The sequence below is a fragment of the Delphinapterus leucas genome, chromosome 19, assembly GCF_059928025.1.
Source record: "Delphinapterus leucas isolate spDelLeu-1000000601 "Yukka" chromosome 19, BTC_Dleu_Yukka2, whole genome shotgun sequence".
NCBI lineage: Eukaryota > Metazoa > Chordata > Mammalia > Artiodactyla > Monodontidae > Delphinapterus > Delphinapterus leucas.
Genome location: NC_143147.1, coordinates 7,818,571 through 7,830,240, shown reverse-complemented (window position 1 = coordinate 7,830,240; position 11,670 = coordinate 7,818,571).

Genomic DNA, 11,670 nt, shown 5'->3' with positions numbered 1-11,670 from the left:
TAGTCCACTGTCCGGCAGCCGAGCCTCCTGCAACCTCTTGACTTTCAGCCTCTGCACTTGCTGTTTCCTCGTCAGTCGTGCAATGCCCTTGAGCGACGGGGGGGTAAGCCCCCACTGGCCACCCTCCTCAGACTAGCTTGGCACCTTTCGCCTCCCCTCACCTACCCTCCCTCAGTAGCTCTGAGCCCAGGTTGTGAGGTAGTGCTTACCCCTTCGCAGCCTCTGACTCCCCCACTGCAAACCCCATGAGAGCACAAACTTATCTTGCCTCCTGCCAGAACTCAGGGCCTAGCACAGGGACTGGCATACAGCAAGTGCTCAATAAATGCTCATCAAATAAATGAATTACTGTCTTAAACACCTGTCCTTGGTCAATGGCTTGGTCTCCCAGGACCAGACTTAAATGTCACCTTCTCCAGGCAGCCTTCCCTGATTGCTTCCGTGATTCCTTTTCTAGGTTTTCAGAATCCCCCGAAACTTTTTCCATTTTCCAAATCACAGTCGCCTAGCCTGTCAGGCATTGCCACCCAGTTACCGGGAACCCAGCCTGCCCCCCATGCCCCCTTCTCCAAGCGAGGAAGAGAGAGCTGGTGGGAGAGGAGGGAGGAGGCGCAGACTGTGTAGGAGGTGGCGCGGGTGGCCAGGCACTGCCCAGAGTGGAGAAGTGAGCAAGGCCCACGGCCGGAAGGAGGTGGGGGAGGGGCGGGGAGGTCGGTGGTGGCGTCAGGCCCGCCGACAGCGTTGGGGTGTGTGTGTGTGTGTGTGTGTGTGTGTGTGTGTGTGTGTGTGTGTGTGTGTGTGTGTGTGTGCTGGTATTTCCTGAGGCTGCCCGGAAATGCCTGGGGCCGACCTGGGGCCCCAAGAGGGGGTGGCCGGGGAGGTCCACACCCTCCCTCCACGCCAGCCAGGCTTAGATCACTGCGAGCCTTCCAAGCAGCCGCAGGCATGTTGCGGGCGTGTTGTTCGGTGCCCGTCACAGACAAGAGGAAACTGAAGCCCAGAGGCCCAGGCTGCGCCCTCCAGGCACCGCCCCGCCCCGTCAGGGCTGCCTCAGCCCCAGCCCCTTCATCCCACCAGCAGGGAGGGACCAGACACGGAGGTGGAAGGGTTGGTGGTTGCGTGGCTGAGCCCTGGCCTGCTGGGCCAGCAGAGGCCAGCTCCTCGCGCTGGTACATCTCCGCCCCCACCGGGACCACAGAATGGCAAGCTCCCGGCGGGCCCCATTTCACACGGAGACTGAGGCCTCAAGAGGGGCGGGTGGAGGAGTCAGAGTCCATCCTGGGCTGGACAGCTTCTACCTGAGTTCAAATCCTGTTGCATCTCCTGTAGCCGTACGGCTGGACAAGCTGCTTTGCTTCTCTGAGCCGCGGTTCCTTCCCCTATGGTGGGGATATAGCCGGGCCTGGCTCCGAGGACTGCAGTGAGAAATAAGTTGATCTGTGTAAATCGCTGTGTAGAGCACATAGTGTGTTTTCAGTAAATGCCAGTTATTATAGAAACATGATCAGGCCTCCCCCACCTCCAAAAAAAAAGCCTCTCCCCTTGACCTTCACCCTCCACAGACTCCTGCCTAGCCTCTCCCTTTCCCACATCTTCTGAGTTCTATCAAATACACATCTTCTATAAACTTAAGCATGTGTTTGACTACAAAAAATAGAAAACAGATCAGAGTGGCTCAGACAAATAGGAGTGCATTTTCCCCCATCCCAATGAGCTTGGAGATCAGCTATGGCTGGCGTTGCTTTACCAGGCCAGTGATGTCAGGGTTCATAACTCTGCAATTTCTTGGCTTTTCCCTCTTGTTTGCAAGATGGCTGCTAGTGCACCTGGTGTTGCATCTGCATTCACATTTAAGACAGGAAGGAAGAGGAATGGTTAAGTTTAGGGTGAATTGAAAGCATTTGTCCCTTTTATCATGAAGAGAAATAATTTTCCACAACCTACCCCTACCCCCCCCACCCCACCGACTCCTTAGATCTAATCAGCCAGAACTGTGTCACATGACCACTCCTAACTGCAAGGGAGACTGGGAAGGTGAGTCATTTCTCCTCTCCAGTCTCTTAAGTGGAAGGCAGCAGGGGAGGGGGTGTTGGGGACGGCAGATAGGTCAGTCAGCTGAGGTGGCTGCCACACTTTCCCTCCATCTCCCTCTAGCTCGGCCACTCCCTAGGCCGTGCTCTCCTAGTCGCCCTGACCGTCTTCCTCATCCAGTGGCCACCCCATTTCCATTTCTCTTTGGAAATTGGAAGCTCTGACAACTCTGGGTCTGCCTGCACTTCTGCAGGGCAGCAATCTGCTGACGCTGAGCAGGGCTGCCCCTTTAGGGAGGATATGACTGTTTACCTCAGTCTCCACCACTCCCTAATGTCTCACATGTATTCATATTTCTTGTCTAGCTCTTGTTGGTGTTGGAATTTGCACCCCTGAATTAATGTATTCATTTTCCCCTCCCTGACCGTATTTCAGGGAAATAACACACAAAAACATCCTTTTAGGTATTTCATAGGTGTGCAGCAAGAAGTTTCCTTTCCACCACAGACCCCAGGCACCCAGTTCCTCTCCTTAGGGATAATCAATACCTTGTTTAAAACTTTAAAGATATTTTATACACATACAGGCAAATCTACCTATATTTCCCATCCCCCAACCCCTTTTTCACTCAAATGTGAGCATATACTACACATGGTTCTGTGCTTGGTTTCCCCCCAATTTACAGTATCTAACAATATCACTTACAGATCACTTCCTGGAACTTCCCTGGCGGTCCAGTGGTTAAGACCCTGTGCTTCCACTGCAGGGGGCACGGGTTTGATCCCTGGTCGGGGAACTAGGATCCTACATGCCAAGCATCAGGGCCAAAAAAAAAAAAAAAAAAGAGAGATCACTTCCTATCTACACACAGCCACCCTCTTCATTCCTTTTTCTGGCTGCAGAGCAAGTGCCTCTGTTTCTTCCTTCATAGAGGGCGTCTGATAAATAATACCAACCCCAGAGGACCAGTGGGAGGATTCAGAAACATTGGTTTATGATGTCTCTGACTCTGGGAGGCCAGGTTTATTGCACACCCTGCTGAATGTGAGGTGAGAGTTTCCGGAACCAGGAGAGTCAGAGGCACCCAAGGGGAGCCCATGGAAAACCAGCAGTCAGGTGCTTTATGTGTATTGTTTTATCTAATCCTCACAGCAATCTTCTAAAGGAGGTGCTATGATCATCTCCATTCTACAGAAGGGGAAACTGAGGCACAGAGCAGCTAGGTGACTTGCCTGGAATCACACAGCAGAGAGTGGTACAGTTAGGATTTTAACCCACAGCTGCCCTTCCAGTGCCAGCACCCAGGCAGCTGGGCACCATCCCCTGACCCAGGGCTGACCGCCCACATCCAGATGAGCAGTCCCCAGGCTGAAGGGGGCCCTCCAGGTCACTCTGCCTGGGGGGAGACGTCTGGAGCCACATTTGTCTCTGTGCTCAGAGCAGGCGAGGTTCAGGGTCTCTTTATCCGTGGTATGGGGCTGGGTCACTCAAGTGACCTTAGGGACCCAGAGGCTCTGGAGCCAGACTGCTCCATCCCAGCTGCGTGGCTTTGGACAAGTCACTTCCCTCTCAGAGTCTCAGTTTTTTCATCTGTAAAAGGGGACCAAAAATTGCTCTTCAGTCATGGTATTGTTGAGGGATAACTTATCTAATAAATATATTCATCATTTAGGAAAGTTCCTGGAATATAGAAACATCAAAAAAAAAAGCTTATTATTATTATTATTATCATTGACGACACTGTCCCTGGAAGCTCTTGCAGCAGAAAGTGGGAGGGTCACCCAAGGAGCCAATCCTTCCTGCTGGCCTTGGACCCAGGACCTGGAAGGGGCTTCAGGCCACCCCCTGACACCCCGTTCTAAGGGGATCAGACTCAGGCCTGGGGAGAGGCAGCCTCGGTGAGGCAGGCCCGGTACCGGTACCGGTACTGTAGGCGCCCCCCTGCCGGGCCCCCTGCCACCCCTCCCCCATCTCTCCAGGCTCTCAGGATGAGGTCACCTCAGCTTCTCCCCCAGGGACCACAGACCTTCCAGCCGTGCAGGCAGCCCCTTGACCTCTGACCTGCAGGGACTCCAGGCTCTGACCTCAGGCTGTGACTGAGCAACGGTTCTGCCCTCATCACCCCTCCATGCGGAGCAGGCGAGAGGGCGCTGTGTGGGCCCTGGGGACGCTCCCTGGCAGGAGGTGGACCCCATTGTCCAGACCTTCCCCGGGAGGGGGAGCTGGGGCCTGGGGGGGTGCCAGCAGGGGGGTACCCACGTGGGAGCACCCATGTCCCCATGTCCACGAGCACCGGAAAGGCTAAGCGCTGCGCCTACCCCCGTGCCTCCACCCCTTGGGGCCTGAGCACGCATCCGCTCCGGGGGCCACTCCTGCCGTCCGCCCAGATCGCCACGCTCCGCCATTTGCGCGCTTCCCCAGTCTCGGGGGGCCTCCCGGGCCTTCCCGCCCCTCCACCGGCACCCCCGGCCCTGCTCCAGCCCGCCACCCACTCATTTTGCAGGACAGTTAAAAGGTCACCTCCTGGGAAGCCTGCCCTCATCCTGCTTCCCTCCTCAGGCTGGTAAAGGTCTTCCTGTTCCGGGAAGCCCGCTCCGGCCGGATCTCCCCGCCCCACCCGGTGCGGACGCTCGGGCCCTCTCCCGCGGGGTCCGCGCTCCAGCTCCGCGCGCCCTCTGGCGGCGACTCTCAGATCGCAGCGCCCTCCGCCCGCCGGGGACGCAGCCTCGGCACCTCGGGGTGCCGGTGCTGAGCTGGGCCCTGGGATTCGGCAGATCCGAGGATGAGCAAAGTCACCGCCTCAGGACGCAGACAGGGCCTAACGACAGTCAAGCCTCACAGGGTGCGCTATAAAGAAAGGAGGGGGACCGAGCGTGGCGGAGGAGGTGCTTCGGGTGGGGCATGCCGGGGTCGGCCTCAGAGGGAGGGGAGGACAGTGGTGTCCCCGCCTCGGGCTGTCGTGGACGGCAGTGTGTAGCACACGCGTCCCTCACTGCCTGCAGTTCTCCGGGCTCCTCGGCTGGTTCCTCCTCCTCTTGCTGGTCTGTTCATGTCGGGGTGCCCCTGGCGCACCCTGGGCCTTTTCTCTGTCTACCCTAACCCCCCGGGGTGGCCTCAGTCCAGAGTCTCTAAGCACCAGCTATGCCCTGACATTTCCTAAAATATCATCCTCGCACCTGGCCTCTACCCTGGACTCCAGGCTCATGCATCCAACACCCCCGCATCTGGAAACAAGCTCCCCGTCTTTCCACCCACCAGCTGCTCCATCTCTAAAACCTCTGTCCTGCCCATCGCTCAGGGCAAGAACTCTCTCTCTCTCATTCCCTGCGTTGGGTCCACCAGCGAATCCCATTGGCTACCAGCAGAGGGTACCTGGAACCTGACCCTGGCCCCCTCCCCACCCCCAATGCCGGTCACCTGGACTACGCAGTGCCCTCCTCACCTGCCTCCTGTCCTCCACCCGTGTCCCCAGTCTGATCCTCACCCCTAAGTCGGACCTCATCCCTCCGCCTCTCAGGACCCTGTCTGGGCTCCCAGCTCGCTTGGAGTCTTACTGTGGTCTGTGAACCACCCTCAGGGCAGGGCCAGGTTTTGTGGGGCCTGAAGCTTCTGTAATATAGGAGGCCTTCTCTATGAAAAATAATACAACCTTACAAATACAAAACGAGGGAACCTGGGAGGAAGGGGGAGTCAGAGTGGCAGAGATGTTAACATTAACATTAACCAGTTGTGATGAAGATAGCTTGCTTGTCTGGTACAGGCTCTTCGGAAAGCAGAATCTGCATTGTGAGGACTGAGGAGGGTGGTCACCCCGGGGACATGCTGGCAGAAGCAGGAGGCGGGCAGGGAGCCGGGCCTCTGTGGACACTCCTCGAGCCCCTCGTTTCTGACGTGGGCCCTTTCCCGTAGGCATATGCTACTTCCGTAGAAACGTTTCCTAAGAGGATAAAATGAATTAAATATAGGAAATTAATGAAATATTATCAAAGGAAACATATTACATCTCCAACCTGGGTTTCTTGCAAAATGTTTAAATTGCCTTTTTTAATGGTTTGCTGTGAACTACGCGGAGCTCCAGGAAAGGCACTTGCACATTTTACAAAAGCTGTGACTACGTGAGCTCATTGCAAGGTCCCTGCCAGTGCCTTGGACACCTGGGCAGCTGAGGGGACTGCAGATTAAGCCTTGTCAGCTTCTCAGTGAATGTGCCCCCATCCCCCTGCCTGTCGCCTCCTGGTTTCATCCCCCACCCCTCACCCAGCAGCCTCCTTGCTGCTCCTCAAACCCCCGGCACACTCCCACCGCAGGGCCTTTGCACCTGCTCTTCCCTTTGCCTGGAATGCTCCTCCCCCAGGTCCTCCTGTGGCTCCCTCACCTCATACTGTTTGTGAGAAACAGTATCCAACAGCATTTCATAACTGTCTTGGTTTTATCGTAGTTTCCTTGTTATTATGTGTAAAGCGACACTAATTTTCCACTTAAGAGTATCGATGTGCAAGTTCCCCCTTTCAATACATTTACTGACATTTTAAAAGACGTCCTCAAAAAAAAGTCATCTGTTCGTGGAACCGTTTTCAGTTTTATTAAGTAGTATTAATTCAGGGAGGTGGGGTGCAAGTCCGAGAGTTGCACGAACGACGTGAGGGAAAGGCCGCCGGTCCTGGCCTGGCCCCGCCCCGGTGGCTCGGCCCCCCGTGGGACCCCAGACCCCGCCTCACTTCTCAGACAGGAAGGCGGCCTGCAGTTCCGAGAGACGCCGCGGGACGGCAGACGCGGCCGCCGACCGAGGGATCCGGGCAGAGAAGCTGCGGCGCCCGGAGACCTGGGTTCGATCCCCGGATCCTCCGCTACCCAGGCTGCTCTTTAATCCCTCCCCCGGTAAAACGGGTTCCTGTAAAGGTTAAATACCGTGACTATAACATATAGTTTCTGAACCCGTTTTCCCCCCAACTTCATCTCAGATCGGAACTGCGGACCTCCCGCAAGAGCTGGGGGAGGCCATTTAATGAGCTGGAATAATTTAAGGAATTTTTATTTAGCTGGTGTGTGTTACGGATAGCGTGGGAGCAGAGAAACGACGTGATTAAACAATGCAGAAAAAAGAAAAGAGAGAAAGAAAAAGAAAAAAAGAAGAAACTGCACTTAAAGAAAGCTACCTGTAATCCTATTTCTCATCAATACGCATAAGGGTATTGGTATAAAGCTTTGTGGTCTTTCAAATTTTTTAAACTGCAAACACACATACACAAATATAAATATATGAATATTTGCCCACAGACTCAGGGGTGCAAGAAATGTCACGTTAATTCATTAAAATTTTTCCTTTACTTTAACTAATGACTTGTTTTTATAAAAGTAATACACGCTCAACAGAAAGAAATCCAAGCAATCTAGAAAGTACAAAGAAAATAAGCAGTAGAAAATCGTCACAAGTGGGACTGTATATTTCATGAGTATGTTATAGAGCTCTCCCTACCCAGCTTCACTCACTTCTACAGGATGAATGAATAGATGGACAGATGTGACTATTAAGACTGGGGTGGTCGTGATCCATGTTTTTGTTTTTTTTTTTGGGGGGGGGCGCACCACCGTATGTGGAACTTCCCCCACCAGGGATCCAGCCCGTGCCCCAGGCAGTGGAAGCGCACAGTCGTAACCACTGGACCGCCAGGGAAGTCCTGTGTGTGTAGTTTTAAATTAATTGATAGATTGGGGGTGGTGGTTTTAGGTTTATAGAAAAATTTAACAGAAAGTACAGAGAATTCTCATATATCCCCTCACGCTCCCCTCCCCCATTTTCCTATTAAAATTTTGCATTATAGCGTGGTGCTTCTGTTGCCATTGATGAGCCAATATTGATATGTAATTATTAAATAAAGTTCATAGTTTACATTAGGGTTCACTTTTTGTGTTGTACTTTCTGTGGATTTTGACAAATGTGTAATGACATGTATTCACCATTATAATAGAATGTGGATTAGTTTCACTGCCCCCAAAACCCCTGTGTTCCATGTATTCATCCCTCCCTCCTTGAGCCCCTGTCAACAACTGACCTTTTTCTGATACCTTCTCTGTAATGTCATATAATTGGAACAATACAATCACCTAGATTTTCTCCTATGATATCAGCCTATGCTGCTCTTAAAATAAAAGTCTTAAAATTAATTTTATTGCAATTTAGAATATGAAGAAGAACAGTGAAACTGAATAAATTCTGGATTTGCGATCCATTTTTTTAACCATAAGAAATGTGAGTTCCAAAATGAAAATTAAATGAGAAGGGGGAGGGAGGGGAGGAGAGGAGAAAGGAAAGAGAAAAAAAGTGAGTTCCTTCAAAAGGATCCCTGTATGGTTAAGATAGAGTTTATGAAAGTCATTAACACATTGCAGTGCTTTTTTTTTTTTAACCATATATTTAAATTTTAAATATGAGTGTCTCTCTGCAACAAAAGATAAGGTGACTGGATTTTTTTTTTTACACTGAACCCTGGCAACTTCTGTTGCTTTCACTTTGTTAACATTTATAACATATTCACGTTCTGTTCTGCAGCCCTGAATCTCCCAATTTTGTTCTCGTTCTGTGTTACAAGAGATTCAGTACTCACCTTCAGTCCTTTTCTCATGGCTTTTCTGTTTCTGAGTTCTTTATTTCAATTCCTCATAGGTTGGTCAGATTTCATTACTGAGTAGTTTTTTCAAGAAGGTCCACACGGTGCAGGATCTGCTGAGGGTAGCAGTCAGGGTCTAATCAGGAGACGGGACACCACAGTTTAAACAGAAGTCTGGAGAATGAATTATTAACTATGATCAAAGAGTCATATAAGGGGAGCCCTATGATACCCTAGTGCTGAGGGAGGGTACCCCAGGAAGGACAGACTTGGAAGGGGTTCAGACCTCCTGGGGAAAGTGTGGTCTGACCACTGGATAACAGAGAATTTCTGGTTTAGCCAGGCTGAGCTGCTGGGCTGACAAGAGGGTTCTCTCTTTAATTAAAAAACTCCTTTTTTTTTTTTATTCTTGTGATGAAGACTTTTAAGATCTATTCTCTTAGCAACTTTCAAACACCCTGGGTCATAAATCACTCTACCAACGAACCCCGTCAAATTCTGGCTTTTTTGAAGGAATAGTGGGTGATCCATTATTTGTTCTGACTCCAGACAGGCTCCTGCTACTGGGATCATTCCCCAATTGCCTCCTGAAAACTAGCCTGCCTACAGTTTCACCTGTGTCTTGACTCTTCCCCTCTATGCGTTACCTCCCCGCAGAACCGACACTGTTCTTGAGAGACCTTTAGGCTTGAATTTCTTCCCTCTCTGTTGCAAATGAGGTCAGTCCCTTCAGGAAGAAGAGTAGGAGCTATTCGTTTTATGGCCGGTTTCTATCCCCAGGCAAAACCCAGGGAAGCTGCTCTCTGAGTAACACCCCTGCTTCAGGACCTGAGGTCAGAGGGGAGGCGGGGGCAGCAGCCCGAGGAGCCATGAGGGACCACCAGGGTGGTCAGGGTGCCAGGCGGCCCAGCGCACTGCACTCAGGGTGGAGCCAGGCCAAGGTGGTCAGGGTGCCAGGAGGCCCAGCGCGCTGCACTCAGGGTGGAGCCCTGTTCCACGAGAGGGGCGCCTGCCCGCCCTGCCCCCCCCCCACCGCAGTCTTAGTCTCGGCCAAGAGTAGCATGAGAAATGCTGACACCCTGCTCCTCCCTGGAAGAAAGGCCTACTGGGAGCTGGGGGAGGGGCCCTGTGTTCTGGGTCTGGGGGAGGGGCCCTGTGTTCTGGGTCTGGGGGAGGGGCCCTGTGTTCTGGGTCTGGGGGAGGGGCCCTGTGCTCTGGGTCTGGGGGAGGGGCCCTGTGCTCTGGGTCTGGGGGAGGGGCCCTGTGCTCTGGGTCTGGGGGAGGGGCCCTGTGTTCTGGGTCTGGGGGAGGGGCCCTGTGCTCTGGGTCTGGGGGAGGGGCCCTGTGTTCTGGGTCTGGGGGAGGGGCCCTGTGCTCTGGGTCTGGGGGAGGGGCCCTGTGTTCTGGGTCTGGGGGAGGGGCCCTGTGCTCTGGGTCTGGGGGAGGGGCCCTGTGTTCTGGGTCTGGGGGAGGGGCCCTGTGTTCTGGGTCTGGGGGAGGGGCCCTGTGCTCTGGGTCTGGGGGAGGGGCCCTGTGTTCTGGGTCTGGGGGGAAGAGCTCTAAGCTCTGGGCAGGACAGCCTGGAGCGGAGAGTTTACTCACAGAGCTGGGAGGAGACTGAAGGGAGGCAGTGGTTTTGGTTCAAATATCACAGACTCTCACCTTTCTTATCAAATTTTCGTTAACTGTTCTTGAACAGATGTTTCTTCATTTCTGTTTACCCTGTGGGCCATTTCCAGAAACTTTGAATATTGTTTTCGTTTTTTTCCTACTTTTCACCGGTTTCCTGAGGAGCAAGTCGGTGGGCCTCTGGAACTTGTCCTGTCAGTGTTGACCTCTGCAGGCGGAGGTCCTGGCACGGGTGCGCGCGCAAGTCTAAGCTGGAGCTGGGTGCGGGAAAAGGCTTAGCCGCAGTTCTCCAATGAACGGGTTTTCTCTCCGTTCTCCTGGTAACCACCTCTCCCCTCAACAGGATGGAGCCCAGGGAGGTGCCTCGGGTGTTTCAGTCAGTGCCTGATAACAAAAGCCCCCACCAAGCCTCCCTAGAGCATCCGAGGGTCCGGTCCAGTCTCATAACTACTGAGCCCCAACTTCACTGCACTGCGGTCCCCCGAGCCGCCACCCCGCTCTGGGCCTGTGATGGGAGGGGGCGGCCAATTCCTGCTCTCTATGCTCATGGCCTGGTCTCAAGCTTCCACTTCTGACTCACCCCCGACCGGCGCGAAGGAGGGGGAGTGTTTGCCACGGCTGCTGTGATGGGTCACCACAAGCTTCAGTGGCTTCACAACATGAGATCATTCTCTACGTTTCTGGAGGCCAGAAGCCCCGGCCCCGCACACCTGGGCCCAGGAGAAGGCGTGGGCAGGGCTGGCTCCTCCTGGAGCCCCCCGGGCAGAGACCCTTCCCTGCCTTTTCAGCCTCCTGAGCTGCGCTCCTCGCAGCCCTCGGCTCCCGGCCCGTCGGGCGTCTCCCAGCCAGCAGCCGGGCATCCTGCTTCGGCCACGGAACCTGCTGCTTCTGCCTGCCTCTCACGGGACACTGGAGATCACATTTCGGGCCCCCCTGGGTATCCCGGGCCCACCTCCCCATCTCGAGATCCTCAGTGTAATCGCGTCTGCGAAGTGCCTTTGTCATCTGCGGCAACGCTCGCAGGCCCAGGGGGCCGGCCCTGCAGGCCTTTGGGCCTAAGGACTGAGATAGGCTTATGTGGCCGGTTCCACCATGGCCTGGCATGGCCAGTGGCTGACAATGACTTCTCCTCCTGGGGGTGGCTTTTGACGGGCCTCCCATGGAGACCCAGCTGCAGCCCATGATGGGGCCCGATGCCCTCCCAGCTGCCAGCTCTGCCCCCCGCCCTCATTCTAGACCCCAGCATCCACCCTCAGTCGGGGTGCCAAACCCACCAGGGGTCCTCCCAGTCAAGCCCCACTTGCGGGGTCCTGGGTGGTGTTGGGGGTTGGGCGCACGTGCCCTCCTAGCAAGATGTGCTGCTTGCCGCCCACCCTGGCCCCGCGGCTCTCCTGACGCCCTG